Raw genomic sequence first — 13,856 nt, 5'->3', positions numbered from 1 at the left:
ATCTACATAAATTGGGTAGGGAGTGGAAATCAAAGACAATCGTTATATCAGAATTTATGAATGAATATAACTAGTGCGACATGGCTATTTAATTCGGTACCGAACGGGAACCAAATTAACACACTAAAAAACTGAATTTGTATTTAGGTGGAACTAGACCAATAGAACTACCGAATCTACATAAATTGGGTAGAGAGTGGAAATCAAAGACAATCGTTATATCAGACTTGATTAGTCAGACCATAGGAGATACAGCAATTTCGTATATGCCATTTGAATAGTGAGAAAGTTAGGTTAGAAGCCACCCTTAACTCAAAATCAAGAAAAGTTGCAGATACGCTGTTTTGGAATTCGACAACATAAAGCATATTTTCTTCTTAAATGAATATTTAACGCCTGCACTATTTACGACTTAAGGTAAAGTACCTGCTACCTGCATAATACCTTTTCTCCGCAGTCTTATCGACAAGCTACTTAAAGTAGGTAGAGAATCTACCTAAGATATATTTTCTTTTTAAAAAGATGATTTTCATCCCTACTGTTTAAGATTCAAGGTGAAGTGCCTGCAATTGGGTAGGGAGTGGAAATCAAAGAAATTCGTTAAGTCATAATGTATAGAAATGGACAGAAAATAAATTCAAATCCAGGGATCGTGGCTTCGCCTTAATGCGTGTTTCTACCAGAATTTTCGCCTTCAGTAAAAATTTATCCGAACCGCCAAAGAGGTGTTGACGCTGTGCCACTCGCCCCTGGTCCTACCATATTATTTCAATGGCCTATTTTCAATTCAAACATTGTCACTGGTACAAGATGTCATTTTTCTCTTAAGACAGTTAAAACAAACATAAGGTTTAGCATTTAATTAGATAAAATTATACTAATTATTTTACACGGGAAGCAACAATAATTAAAGTAACCGCAGATTTTCCTAGTTCAAAACAAAATCAAACCCAATGAACGACCATTGCAATCCTTATGCTGAAAATTTAACAAAGTAATAATCACAATTTTTAACTCATTTGTTGACAGGAGAAATTCTACTTGGACTTCAAGTTGTGTTTCCTTTATAGATTTCAGGGACGCTAGGAAAAGTTTGTCGCGAGCTAACACAGGCAAATGATATACAAAAACCTTTTCTATACGAAAATAGATCCTTATATACAAAAAGTCCTGGGAGATTGTAGAATCTGCCTCAATCCCATGCTTACACACCTTAAAGGTTAATATTTTGATGTAAAATAGCAAGACTCATCCAAAAATTGATATTAAAAACAAATGAGAATTTCGGTTCTACATTAACTCTTCTTATATCAAACAGCTCGTTACAACAAACTGTAGGTAAGGAGCGATTCGGTAACTTTTGATGGATAGGACTAAACTTGATGAAACTTGTATATTTGAAATCAGCATAAAAATCTGATTCTTTTGATGTATCTATTGGTATCAAAATTCCGTTTTTTAGAGTTTCGGTTACTATCGAGCCGGGTCGCTCCTTACTTACAGTTCGTTACCACGAACTGTTTGATTAATATAAGAAGACGTAGACGGGAATCAAATCCCTTGTCAATACCTCCTTCTTCTTTTCCACTTTCCGTTGCTTTTTTAAAAGTTGGTTCTGTGCTAAAGAAAGAAAGTAAGGACCCCTGCTCTTTATTACTTTTATTAGCCTGTTATTACCAAATAAAATTGATCCAAATGATATTTGTAACTTTATAAAACACATCAAAGTTTAGAGCCTTTAGAAGATGGATTTTAAGGAACTGGTTAAGGAGCTGAAAGTTTTTCCATCTTGCATCTCTGAGCCTACGGACGTGCTTATTCTGAATTAATAATTTATAGAATATGTAGCACAGCCTAGGAGTCCTGATCCTGGGACCACATCTGCATGCGCTCTTCCACTTGATGCCCCCCCCATTTATTAAGATTTATTAAGTGGTTAAAAATTAAAGATAGCCTATTACTTCCCTAAATCTCCAATAGGGCATTTTTCTTGAAGCGATAACGAAGAAAAGTTACTATTTAGCAAAGACATCAATCGATTAAATTAAAAAACAATGCATAATAGATAAATAAATAATGCACATGCATCAAACAAATATAAATTAAGTAGTTGACTCGGCTTTCAATAAGGCTGTCAGCAATGAGTTACTGCATATGACAGTAGTGTACAGCTTTCGGGTGGATGATGGTGAGTTTAATAAGCTCGGCTTTTTTGCCGGCTTTAGAGTTAATACTAAGTGTATATCCCTCTTCCACTTCCTTTAACTGCCGCAGCCATCGTAGGAAGCTAAATGCCGCAGTTGAATTACAGACTATTTCAACAGCCCCGTGCATCGCGTCACTCACTTGCAAGTGATTTGAAAGTGGAGTCTTAGCAAATCAAAAAACACACCCTTTAAATGCCATTGTTGAAACCTTAGACAAGAACATTACAACCCTTCTCATTAAACAGCAAGAAAAATTACTTGTTTACATGGGCAGCAATGATATGTCCTCTTGTTTTTCTTCGTCGCTATTGAGGCACTGGAACATCATAGAGTGTTGTTTACAACTACTATTAATAACTCACCGCAGCACCAAGCCGCCTGAGGCCAACACAGCTGCGCACTATCTTTCTCCATCCCAATCTATTCAAAGCTTCCCTCTTTGCACCCTCCCAGGAAGTTACTGTTGCCTTTAAATCTTTATTTATGACATCCTCCTACCACTACCGTGGACGACCTGCTTTTCGTTTAGCCTTAGACGGTTGGGTCAAAAGGAAAATTTTCGGCAATATGTCATCCTTCATCCACAAAACGTGCCCTAGCTATCTCAAACTTTTCCCATTGTAGTCCTAGAAAGCAGGATTGGACCACACTTTTCGCATAGCCTACTGTTTGAAATACAATCGGTCAGCTGGGTACCCAGAACAATCCATAGGCAATTTCTTCTAGAAAACATCTAGCAAATCTTCATCCGCATTTTGGAGCGTCAATGCTTCATAGCCATATTTGATCACTGTCATCGCTGTAGCTTCCAAAATTATAATCGTGGTTTGTAGACTTATCTTCCTGTTCTTCCAAACTTTTTTTGACTGTGAAAAAACACTCTGACTATTCTACTTTTAACATCTTCACTGCTTCCTCCGTCTTTGCTAATAATGCTACCAAGGTAAGTGAAGCTGTCCACCTGATCAATCTTTTCGTCAACCAACGTCACCTTTTCATCTTCATTTATTACTAGCCTTAATGACCTAGTCTTCTCAACATTAATTTTTAAATCTATTCTAGCACCCTGAACTCGCAAAACCTCTAAAAGTTCATTCATTTTGCTCACACTTTCATCTAGGATGCTTAAATCATTGGCATAATCTAAGTGCAGGAGAGATTTTCCTCCCCATTTTATTCCGTAGTCTCCCATTGCCTTTCCTGTGCTCCTTAAGACGAAATCTACCAAAATGATTCATATAAACGGGGATAGAATACAACCCTGCATAACTCCTGATTTAACACGAAAGCAGCTGCTAACCTCATTTCCTACCTTAAACGCAGCAGTGTTATTCTCGTACACACTACTAATCACTTTAGGGTATTTATCTGGTATAACTCCAAGACCTGATGAAATATTACCACCAGTTGTTAAAGCACTCCCTACATCTTAGCTAAAAGTATTATTGGGAATTATAAATAATGCATGGAAGATTGGGAAATCTCCCGATGTATGGAAATACGAAGAAGCAGTGATGTTACCAAAGCCTGGAAAAGATCCTTTAAGGATTAAAAACTACAGATACATTGCCTTCCTCCCTGTGATTGGAAAAGTGATGGAAAGGATGATAAAAAAAAGGCCACAAGTTGTAACAGACCAAAAAAAAAATCCTGACATCCAATGTGGCTCTCATAAAAACAGAAGTGCAGAGGACAGTTTTACATGCTTGAAACAGGACGCACTATTCACTTTTCAAAATGGATGGATACTAGCAGCTGTTTTATTAAATATTCAGGGTGCTTTTGACAACATGCTTAACAGAAAAATGATTGGAGGCCTAATAGCAGCAGAAATCAAAGATCAAATGCTAATGTTTTTGGAAGATTATCTGAAGTGAAGAAGAGTCAAAGTAAGAATTGGAGAAACATTATCAGAGACTACACTGTTCCCCGAAAGAGGGATCCCTTAAGGTTCAGCCTGGGGCCCTGACATGTATAATATAGGATCATTTGACATTCCTAATAGTGGAAAGGATGATGGTAGAACTGATTTTGCGGATGACAACAATGTCTGGGCTATGGCCCGAGACACCTAACAAATAAAGACATTAATAGCCCAGGTCTTAGAGAAATTAGAAAATGGGCTTAAGAAGCCGACTTGAAATGTTCATTAGTGAAAAAAAAAGTAATTGTGTTCTCTAGGAAAAGGATTAGAGCCCTCACGAAGATGTATCTGAATGGAAATCTAATGCGTAGTGGTGGACAATAAGCTCACCTGGATATCCCATGTGATGTATCTTAAATCAGCATGCCTGAGACGAGTAAATATAATGAAGAGTTTAGCTTATATGTCCGGAGGTTTGTCAGCAGAACTCCTTATACAATATTGTACAAAATATATTATGCCTAAAATGGAATACTGCTCAACATATGGAACAGCTTGCCATTCCACAATTGTGAGATTGGATGTAATCCAAAATTCAGCCATAAGGATAGCATTTGGAGCCAGGAGAACTATACCTGTTAGCTTTCTGTTACCAGAAAGTGGTCTATTAGACTTAGAAACAAGAAGAAAAATGAGAACAATCAAGTTTATGCAGAAGATTAAAGAAAACCTGGGCGACAAGTAACTACCAACACATGCAAAGCCAGAGATCATTTTAATTGTATGGAAGAAGTTTTAGAAATATGTAGAAGAAATGGAGTAGAAATCAAATTATCAGAAATGCTGAGAGTGAGTAAAATTAAAGTTCCTCCACCATGGGAGGAAAACAGGATTTTATCAAATTTGGAATTCAAAGTGGAACCAAATATACCTGAAGAAAGGGCATTTCGTATGCTGATGAGTAATGAACATGAAGGATATATTACACTATTCACTGATGGATATACAGTTGATGAAACTAAGCATGTTGGAATGGCATTTTGGTGCCCTCAGAAAAATATATCTAGAAAATTCCAGTTGCCCCCCGAATGCAGTGTATTTCAGGCAGAAGTATATGCTATTACAAAGCCCTTAGAATTTGCTAAAGCATGGGAAGAAGAAAAATTCGTAATATGTACCGATTCAAACAGCGCTATTCAAGCAATTACTCATACTAAAATCATGCCAAAACAAAGTACAGAAGTCATAATGTGCTACAGTAAGCTACATGCAGCAACGGAGAAGAAAAAGATTTTGATTCAGTGGATTCCCGCTGACACTGGAATTATACGGAATGAAATTGCAGTCCCCTGAGCTGTACAGCGAGAGGGGAATCATCCCGTTCCTGAATCCTGAATTTGTCTGGTATACTATACAAGGATAAGATCTTCGCTAAAACTCTTCTAATGAACCTTAGTCGAAATTTATACGAGCATCACTCCATAAGAGTTATACATGCCCCCAGAGCATTACTACGCCTGCCCCGGGGCCTTGGGGGGTTGCATCGACAGGAGTTTTTCTTATCTGACCTTTGAAATATTTTTAACAAAATGGCTATCTCAAAGTTTTTATCGGATGGGTTTGGGAAAAAAGGGCCGTGTGGGGGGGGGGGCTAGTTGCCCTTTAATCTCTTGACTTTTAAAAAGTGAACTAGAACTTTCAATTTATAAAGAGCTTCAATTTCAATTTCCAAAAAAAATCAAATGAGCTCTCTATGAGGTTTATACGAGTATCAGTTTCATAAGAACCATACATGCCTAAAATTTTCATCAGATGGGTTGCTAAAATTTTCATCAGATGGATTTGGAAAAGAAGGCGTGGGGAGGGTGCTAGTTGAATCGGATCTCTTTTGACTCTTAAACTTGAACTCGAACTTTCCATTTCTAATCAAATGAGCCCTCTCCGAAGTTTATACGAGCATCCCTTTCATAAGAACCATATATGCCCCAGGGCATAACTTACAACGCCTGCCCCCGGGCCCTGGGGGGTTGTGTCGACACCCGAGTTTTTGTTATCTGACTTTTGAACAATTTTCAACAAAATGGATATCTCAAAAAAGGGGCGTGGGGGGGGCTAGTTGCCCACCAATCTCTTTTGACTCTCAAAAACTGAACTAGAACTTTCAATTTTCAATAAAATGAGCCCTTTCTGAAGTGTTTAAGAGCATCCCTTCCATAAGAACCATATATTCCGTGAACCCCGCAGTTTTCGTTATGTGGTCTTTGAACTATTTTTTTTTAAATGACTATCTCAAAAATCTTATCGGATGTGTTTAAGGTAAAAAGGGCGTGAAAGGGGGGGGGGGCGAGGTGCCCTTCGATTTCTTTCGACTCTTAAGAAGTGAACTAGAACTTTCAATTTCCAATCAAATGAACCCCCTTTGAACTTTATACGACAACCCTTTCCATACGAAGTGCCTCAGGAAAAAAAAAATAAATAGGCCTAATAATAATAATAATAAAACATTTGGAGTCGTATGGTCTTTAATATGGGCAACGCTATAGCGTTGCCTCTGAACAGCACTGTTCTTCTTTTATAAATTTGTCTACTGCATCTCTGTCTAAACATTATCATATTACTAAGTAATTTGCTACCTACAGAGACCATACTAATGCCTCGATAATTATCGCACTCACTCTTATTACCTTTCTTATACTGTGGTTTAATTAGGGTTTTCCTAAAATCTCCCCCTTTTTTCAAAAATCATATTCATAATCTTCAGTAACTTATTTATAACCTCAGAGCCACCATATTTAAGAAACTCTTTTTACCAAACTATCAGCACCTGGAGCCTTATTAATTTCTAATCCTTTTAGTACTGTCACTAATTCTTCCTAATAAAATAAGTCTTCCTTCACGTCCAAGATATCACAAACATTTTTATTTTCCTCTATATCTTTTCCTGAAACTCTATCTCGGCTTAGCACGATCTCGAAGTGTTCTGCCCATCTCTCTTTAACTCTTTCCTTATCGCAAATTGTGGCCCGTTCTAATCTTTAACTGGCATAAGTCCAGATTGATTACTCTCTCTCAATTTGTTAACATGCCAGTGCAATATTTTACTATTATGCCGTCTAGCTGCATCTTCCAGATTCTCGGCAATTTTATCCATGGCCTGCACTTTACACCTCCTTAGTTCATATTTTAATCCTTTCTCCACTTTCTTTACATTCCTTTTGTTTTCATATGATCTATCATTCAGATAATTCTTATACAAGCCCATTCTCCTGTCTATTAAACGTAGAGCTTTTTTAATAATAATCCCAGCTGTGCTCCTAACTTTCTTCCCTAAGAAACCATCAGTAACTTCACAAATTATTTTCCTAAAGTTATTCCATCCGCCTTCCACATTATGAAATTTTAAACTCTTAAGTTTAGTATTCAACTGTTCCTGGAAAGTTTCTCTCAAATTCTCATTATGCAGTCTACCAACATCATAAATTTCCGAAAGGTAGTTACCCTTCCCAAATTTCAGCTTTAAATTAACCCTAGACACTACTAGATGGTGATCTTTACTTTAACATCAATAACGGCATCGGTTTACAATAACATAATCTATAGGGTTTACTGTCTCACCATCACGTGAATACCATGTTGACTTAAGGGCCATTTTATGGCCAAATACCACATTGGTTATAACTAGATTGTTGTACCTATAAAATTGCAGCAGTCTGTAGCCATTACTGTTTACTTTACCTACACCAAATTTACCTAGGCTAGGATGCCATCTGTCCCTATTCTACCGACCGTTAAAATCTCCTTATGAAAACACCATGTTTCTACGTGGGACCATGTCTGTTTGCTCCTGTAACTGTAAATAAAATTTGTCTGAGACACTAGTATCTCTGTCAGTTGGTTCTACAAGGGCATATACAACTATAACTGATACCCTGAACTTTTTAGTCACACAATAAGCGATTAGTATTCTATTATTAATACTTTCCCAGTCTAAACAAGACTTAGCAGCTTCCTTATTCAGCATGAGCCCTACTCCCTGTCTGTGTACTCCATCCTACCTGCCTGAGTAAATAAATTCTGTATCACCTAATATAATGCTTCCTACCTCTGGGATATGAATCTCTGGAACGCCTAATAATTCGATACAATAGTTATTTTTTAACGTCGTAACATTCCAAGTTCCAGATATTAGACTCGATAAGGCTGTCATAACCTGCCAGATTGTACATTAAAAGCGCAATTTGGATGCCGTTTTTGGAATGGAAAGGCTGGACCGGACACATGGATATCATAGAGGGTTAATTATGGGCTCATTTATAAACTAACTTATATATTTAATTGCTCTTTATTGATTCGACTTAATAAGGCAATCATAAAGTGCCACATGGCACCCAAAAAATACACTTTGGGTTTGTTTTCTCATTTTTCAAAAAAAGAATATAACTTAAAGGGCGTTGTCTAATGAAAAGACTCGGCAGACAAATTTCCCCCATCGCTGTGGAAATTCTCCTCCATGGAGAATCTGCCCTGGACATTTTTATTATATTTGAAATAGCGAAAGTAATTTCAATTTAGATTATTCGAAAAGTAATTTGTAGATTTTTAACTTACTCGTTGAGAATTGTTTGATTAAGAATATCCAGAAAATCTGAACATTTCTTGGCAGCAATGCGGTAGAAACCTTACATGAATTAAAACTTGCCAGGGATGCGAATCGGATGAATAAACTGACACATAGAGTCTGAAAATTGCCTTCCTCTTCATGGGCGCCAGAAGGGGATGGCAGGGGGCACGCCCTCTCCTGGAAATTTGGGACTATAAAGTATTTACAAGGAAACCAAAGGAAAGAGAGCAGTATAGGGAGAAACCATGGAAAAATGGGTGTTACCCCATTGCTGGCTGCCTGCCAATAGGTTTTGACCCTTAATAAGGAAAATATATGTTCTAGTTTGTGACTGAGTGACCCCTTTCCAGTTTTCCACAAATATTTTTTTTGTGTATTTGGTTGGAGCAACAAAAAAAGATCAAATTCTTCATAGTAATGAATGGTGAGTAAATAACGATACTTGTCAATAACGAAATTATAAGAGCCTGACTATTGAAAACATTAAATCAAAGGAACAGCTGTTTATGGTGATCCTAAATATGTATTTGTTTATTAGTAATTAGTGCAGTTATTAGAACATAAAAAGTTCATATAATTATAGAAAATACAAGGAAAACAACTACATAAGGGGCCATATCGGTAAAAACATGCAATCAATTTTTGCTTGCATTGCAAGAGTACCTATGAGCTGATATCTGAAGTCACTATAATCAGAAATGTTTCCCCTAAACGGAATGCAGGTAATTTCTGTATTTTCACCCTTATCATTTTTTTTACCATGAGTGATTGTATTGAGCCGGTTGTCACTTTGAAAAAGATTTAATTTTCCCAGTTGTGAAGTTTAAAGGTGTCAAATATATTGGTTTTGGGTATTAAAATCAAATTAAAAATATTAGCTAAAAAATATTATTTGATTTTCTTAATCTTAGTTTTAATGTTTTATATTGAACAAAGTACTTTGAAAATGCATTACTTTTTATAAACACTAAGTGTAAAGGCATTAAATATTTTAATGCCTTTACAATTAAGTTCTAACTAAGTTCAACTAAGTTCAAAACTATCGACATTGTTAAATACTATCCATCCAACACTTGGGCATTGCTCAACAAATCTGAATGCTGGGCGCTTATATCTTAGTTTTCGTAAGTAAACTACTGTTTTCTCCATTTTGTTGTAATTACTTAGTTTTTCCACTTTTATAACTCTTACTTTAATTTAAATGCTTTTTTCATTGCCTTTAGAAAAATATTTGTCTCTTAGCTTCATTAACCGTCTAAAACCAAACAGATATCATTGAAATATTGATCGTTTTTTCTGTGTTTCCAAAAATATTGTATTCATAAAACATTAGCCTACAGTTTCATGAAATGTAATTAAACAAATAGAAAAGATTTTTCAACTAAAAGTAAGGAGCAAGTTTAAAACGTAAAGAAACTTAAAGTATTCTGTATATAAGGGGCTGTATATAAGGGCCCCCTTCTCAACAACTTGCTCTTTAAACAAAGTTTTTAGTCCTTTGAAAAACCTTTTTTTTCCAATGGCAAATTTTCTTGAAAAATTTGGACAAAAGCCAAACTTCACATTAAAGAGTACGGAGCTAAGGAGGAGATAGCCCCCTTCGTGTAAAGAATAATCTGTTGAAATAGGTTACAAATCTGTCCCTTGCTTTCAGTTGAAAAAGCTCTTCGTTTTTATTGAATTTATGATTGTTTTCCAAATCCTACCCAGGCCTAATTAAGATACAACTTGACGTACTGGTCCCTTAAATCCCTGGTTAATTGCTTTTAAAATGTGTATATCAATAATTGCACGTTGATTAGTGCCGTCCTGTGTTTAAATTTGCAATTTCAATTTTGGATAAAATTTGAATATACTTAAAAATTGGCCATGAATAGTATTTTTAGTAAAAAGTCCTTGTTAATATTACTACTAACGAATTTCGGTTGGATGAAGAGAAGTATTATTGTTTTTATGGATGGAAATTCTGTGAGACTTTTGATCTTCTACATAGCTGAAGCCATCACAACCTCTTTAGTAGGATTCTCTTATCGATAAATACATTACATGCATTTGTTTAAATACATTGAAATACTTCATATAAATAGAAAAATATTACCATTTAAAATTGCTGAATACTAAGCTCCTAGTAGTGTTTGCCATCCCAAAGAAATTTCCTAGCGGGAATGATGATGGCCTACCATGCCTTTTGCACCTCTGTGCTGGTAGATATGGGAATGTAATATTTTACGCTGCATAGAGAAACATTTTAATCAGTTCCTACTCCCCCTACCTCTTTCAACATTTATCTGGAGGCTCATGGAGAGTAAGCAGTTTGGCAATTGAAATGTGCTCTCTTAAGCATCTACCCCACCCAAACTAAACAATGACTCACCCCACCCCATCATTATAGCTGATGCGTAATTACATATCACCAAACGTAATTTCATTACAAATAAAGTAAATCAACTTATTTGAATCCAGTACTACCACCGTGTGGCATTACTTCTTTTGCAACTTGCAAGCCTAAAATATATTTTATTGATACTTTTAAATCAATTAACTTCTCAGAATTTGAAATTGATTGGAAATTCGTTCTCTTTGGGGTAAATTCGTTGTTTGGTGCCCTAAAATAGCAGAAAATGAGACTTTCCCCTGACCCAGTCTGCATAGTCACATAAAAAAACTTTAAATTTACGTTTGAATGAGCTCCCTCCCAATTATCTAGGACCTTCGGTTTGATACAACCATCCCTGGGAAAAAACAAAACAAATAAACATGCATCGACGATGTTTCTTCTGAAAAATGAAAAAGGGCGAAACTCCACATTTTGAAGATTGGAGCTTGAAACCTCTACGGTAGGGTTCTCTGATATGATGTATCTAATAAGGGATTTTCAATAAGATTGCTTGCTTTGTTGGGGCTGTTTGTTCTTTTTTCAAAAATCAGGCAAATTTTCTCAGATTTTCAGTTTTGGGTAGGTAACAATGAACTGAAATAATTTTACACATTTAGAATCAGAAAAAGCCGATTCTTTTGGGTTTTTTGAGGAGGGGGTTGTCCCCTCCTCAACCACCCACTCTTTACGCTAAACTGTTTTATTGCTTTAAAAAGTAGAGTTGCAAGAAAGAGTCAAACTTTAGCGTAAAAAGCGGGGCGTTGAGCAGGGGACAGTCCCTTTCATATATGAAATAAATCTTTGTTCGTTTCCAGTTTTAATGCCACTCCTTACTTTCAGTTAAAAAAAAACTAGTATTTTTATTTAATTTTACAATAAAAACGAGGATGGACTAATTGAAAACCTGCTAAAAGTAAAAAACAAAGTTGAAATTTAAAACGAGCAGTAGTTTTAAGGTTACTTATTTTTTTCCGAATTACTGGTGATTTTCAATAAGATCGCTTGCTTTGTTAGGGTGTTTCCCTTTTTTTCAAAAATTAGGCAAATTTTCTCAGATTTTTGGTTTTGGGTGGGTAACAATAAACTGAAAGAATTTTACATATTTAGAATCAGAAAAAAGGCAATTCTTTTGGCTTTCTTGAGGAGGGGGCTGTCCCTCCAAAGCGGGGCGTTGAGCAAGGGAGAGCCCCTGTCATATATGAAATAATCTCTGTTCGTTTTATGTTTTAATGTCACTCCTTACTTTCAGTTAAATAAAACTTGTTTTTTTATTTAATTTTATAATAAAAACAAGGATGGATTTATTGAAAACATCTGCTAAAAGTATCTATCAAAAGACCCCCCCCCCTATTTAAGTATTCCAAGAAACTTAACGGCTTGTGAAGGAATTTGTAGTTTTATATGTTGCCAACGCAAATAACTTTATGAAATGTGTGACCAAGGGTATTTGACTTTTTATGACTAGCCTCTTTCACTTAATTTAGATACCAGCAACTTGATTCGAACTTCAGTTGAATTTACAAATCAGTATTTAATAATTACAGAGTATTTTCAAAAAAAAAATTCATCAGGAATTAAATCAGGTAAGGAAATATAATTATGTCAACCGGTCATAAAGACTTTAAGACAAGACTAACAAAAACGAAATATGTTTATTTGAGAGATTTGAAGCCTAGAAATTTAAATGACAGCTTTTTGCAGTTTCAATAACGGAATTATCCTAATGAAAATAGAATTTCTTGGAAACAGTGTTCTTGCTAAACAAAATAATCCACAGCCCCCCCCCCCCACCAAAGATTCGAATAATAAAATTTTCATTATTTTCCAGATATCAGCTGAGTATTCTGGGCAAGGCTGTGTCCAGGGGGCGGGTTGAACCCCCTCGAAAATGTTTGTCTGAATTGTAAAAACGTAACAAAATGAATAAAACATATTTTTGATGCTTTTTTGTAAGCCCCCCCCCCCACAAAAAACCTTTTTAACTAATTTCTGTGACCACACTGGCTAATCATGATAACATTAAAATCGCGAAGAAAGGAAGAAAACAAGGACAATTAACATTTTATGTTTTAACTTTTTAACCCCACCCCCTGAAAAAATCCCTGGATAAGACCCTAAATCTCGGCCCCATATAGGGACTGAAACACTGGTCTCTCATGTTGAAGGCAGTCCTTTTAATTCAAAATTTCCACGAGTGTTTCCAAATTAATTGTAATTGTCTCAAATGGTTTAACGATGATAGATTTATTGACTAAGAATTGACGATTGTATTGTGTACAAGAATTGACATACTTGATAGTGAAAATTGAATAGGGGGCTTGAACTTAGGCTTCCCCTAGACAGGGGTTTGCCGATTATGGACATAGTGACTAAAAGTAGGATATAGTAGGCTAAAACGTGAAGTGAAGGGGCGGAGGAAACCCCCGAAGTCCTTCGGTTGCCATAATCAGTTTGATATTCTTGGCTCCATGAAGGTACCGTACTAGATATTAAGCTGATAAGAACAGATACTACACTTTGATTTTAGCAAAAAGGCAGAGATGGGATAATTGCGCAGGGATTGTCAAACTCTTTATAAGTATACGAGTAACAAAGTTTGTCGCAAATTTGATTTTGGTTGTAATGCTCAAATGACATTTAATTAATTTTTCAGTTTGTTTTTAGACTTTTCTAAACAGCAGAAATATTTCCCACGATGTCAAAGTTAATTTTAAAATTTCGATGGCACGCAGAAAATTTTCCAATCAAGATTCATACAAAATTTCCATCTTTAAAACTAGATTGCCT

At 35.8% G+C, this 13,856-nt stretch overlaps 1 pseudogene; it reads right to left on the bottom strand.

Moving 5' to 3' along the window:
* Positions 1-13,409: 13,409 nt before the first annotated feature.
* Positions 13,410-13,616, bottom strand: LOC148951048 (U2 spliceosomal RNA; annotated as a pseudogene).
* Positions 13,617-13,856: the final 240 nt, after the last annotated feature.

Source organism: Artemia sp. Qi Xiang Cuo, chromosome 6, assembly GCF_049724085.1.
Source record: "Artemia sp. Qi Xiang Cuo chromosome 6, ASM4972408v1, whole genome shotgun sequence".
NCBI lineage: Eukaryota > Metazoa > Arthropoda > Branchiopoda > Anostraca > Artemiidae > Artemia > Artemia sp. Qi Xiang Cuo.
The sequence above is the reverse complement of the archived record's forward strand: the minus strand, read 5'-3'. Positions and strand labels throughout refer to the sequence as shown.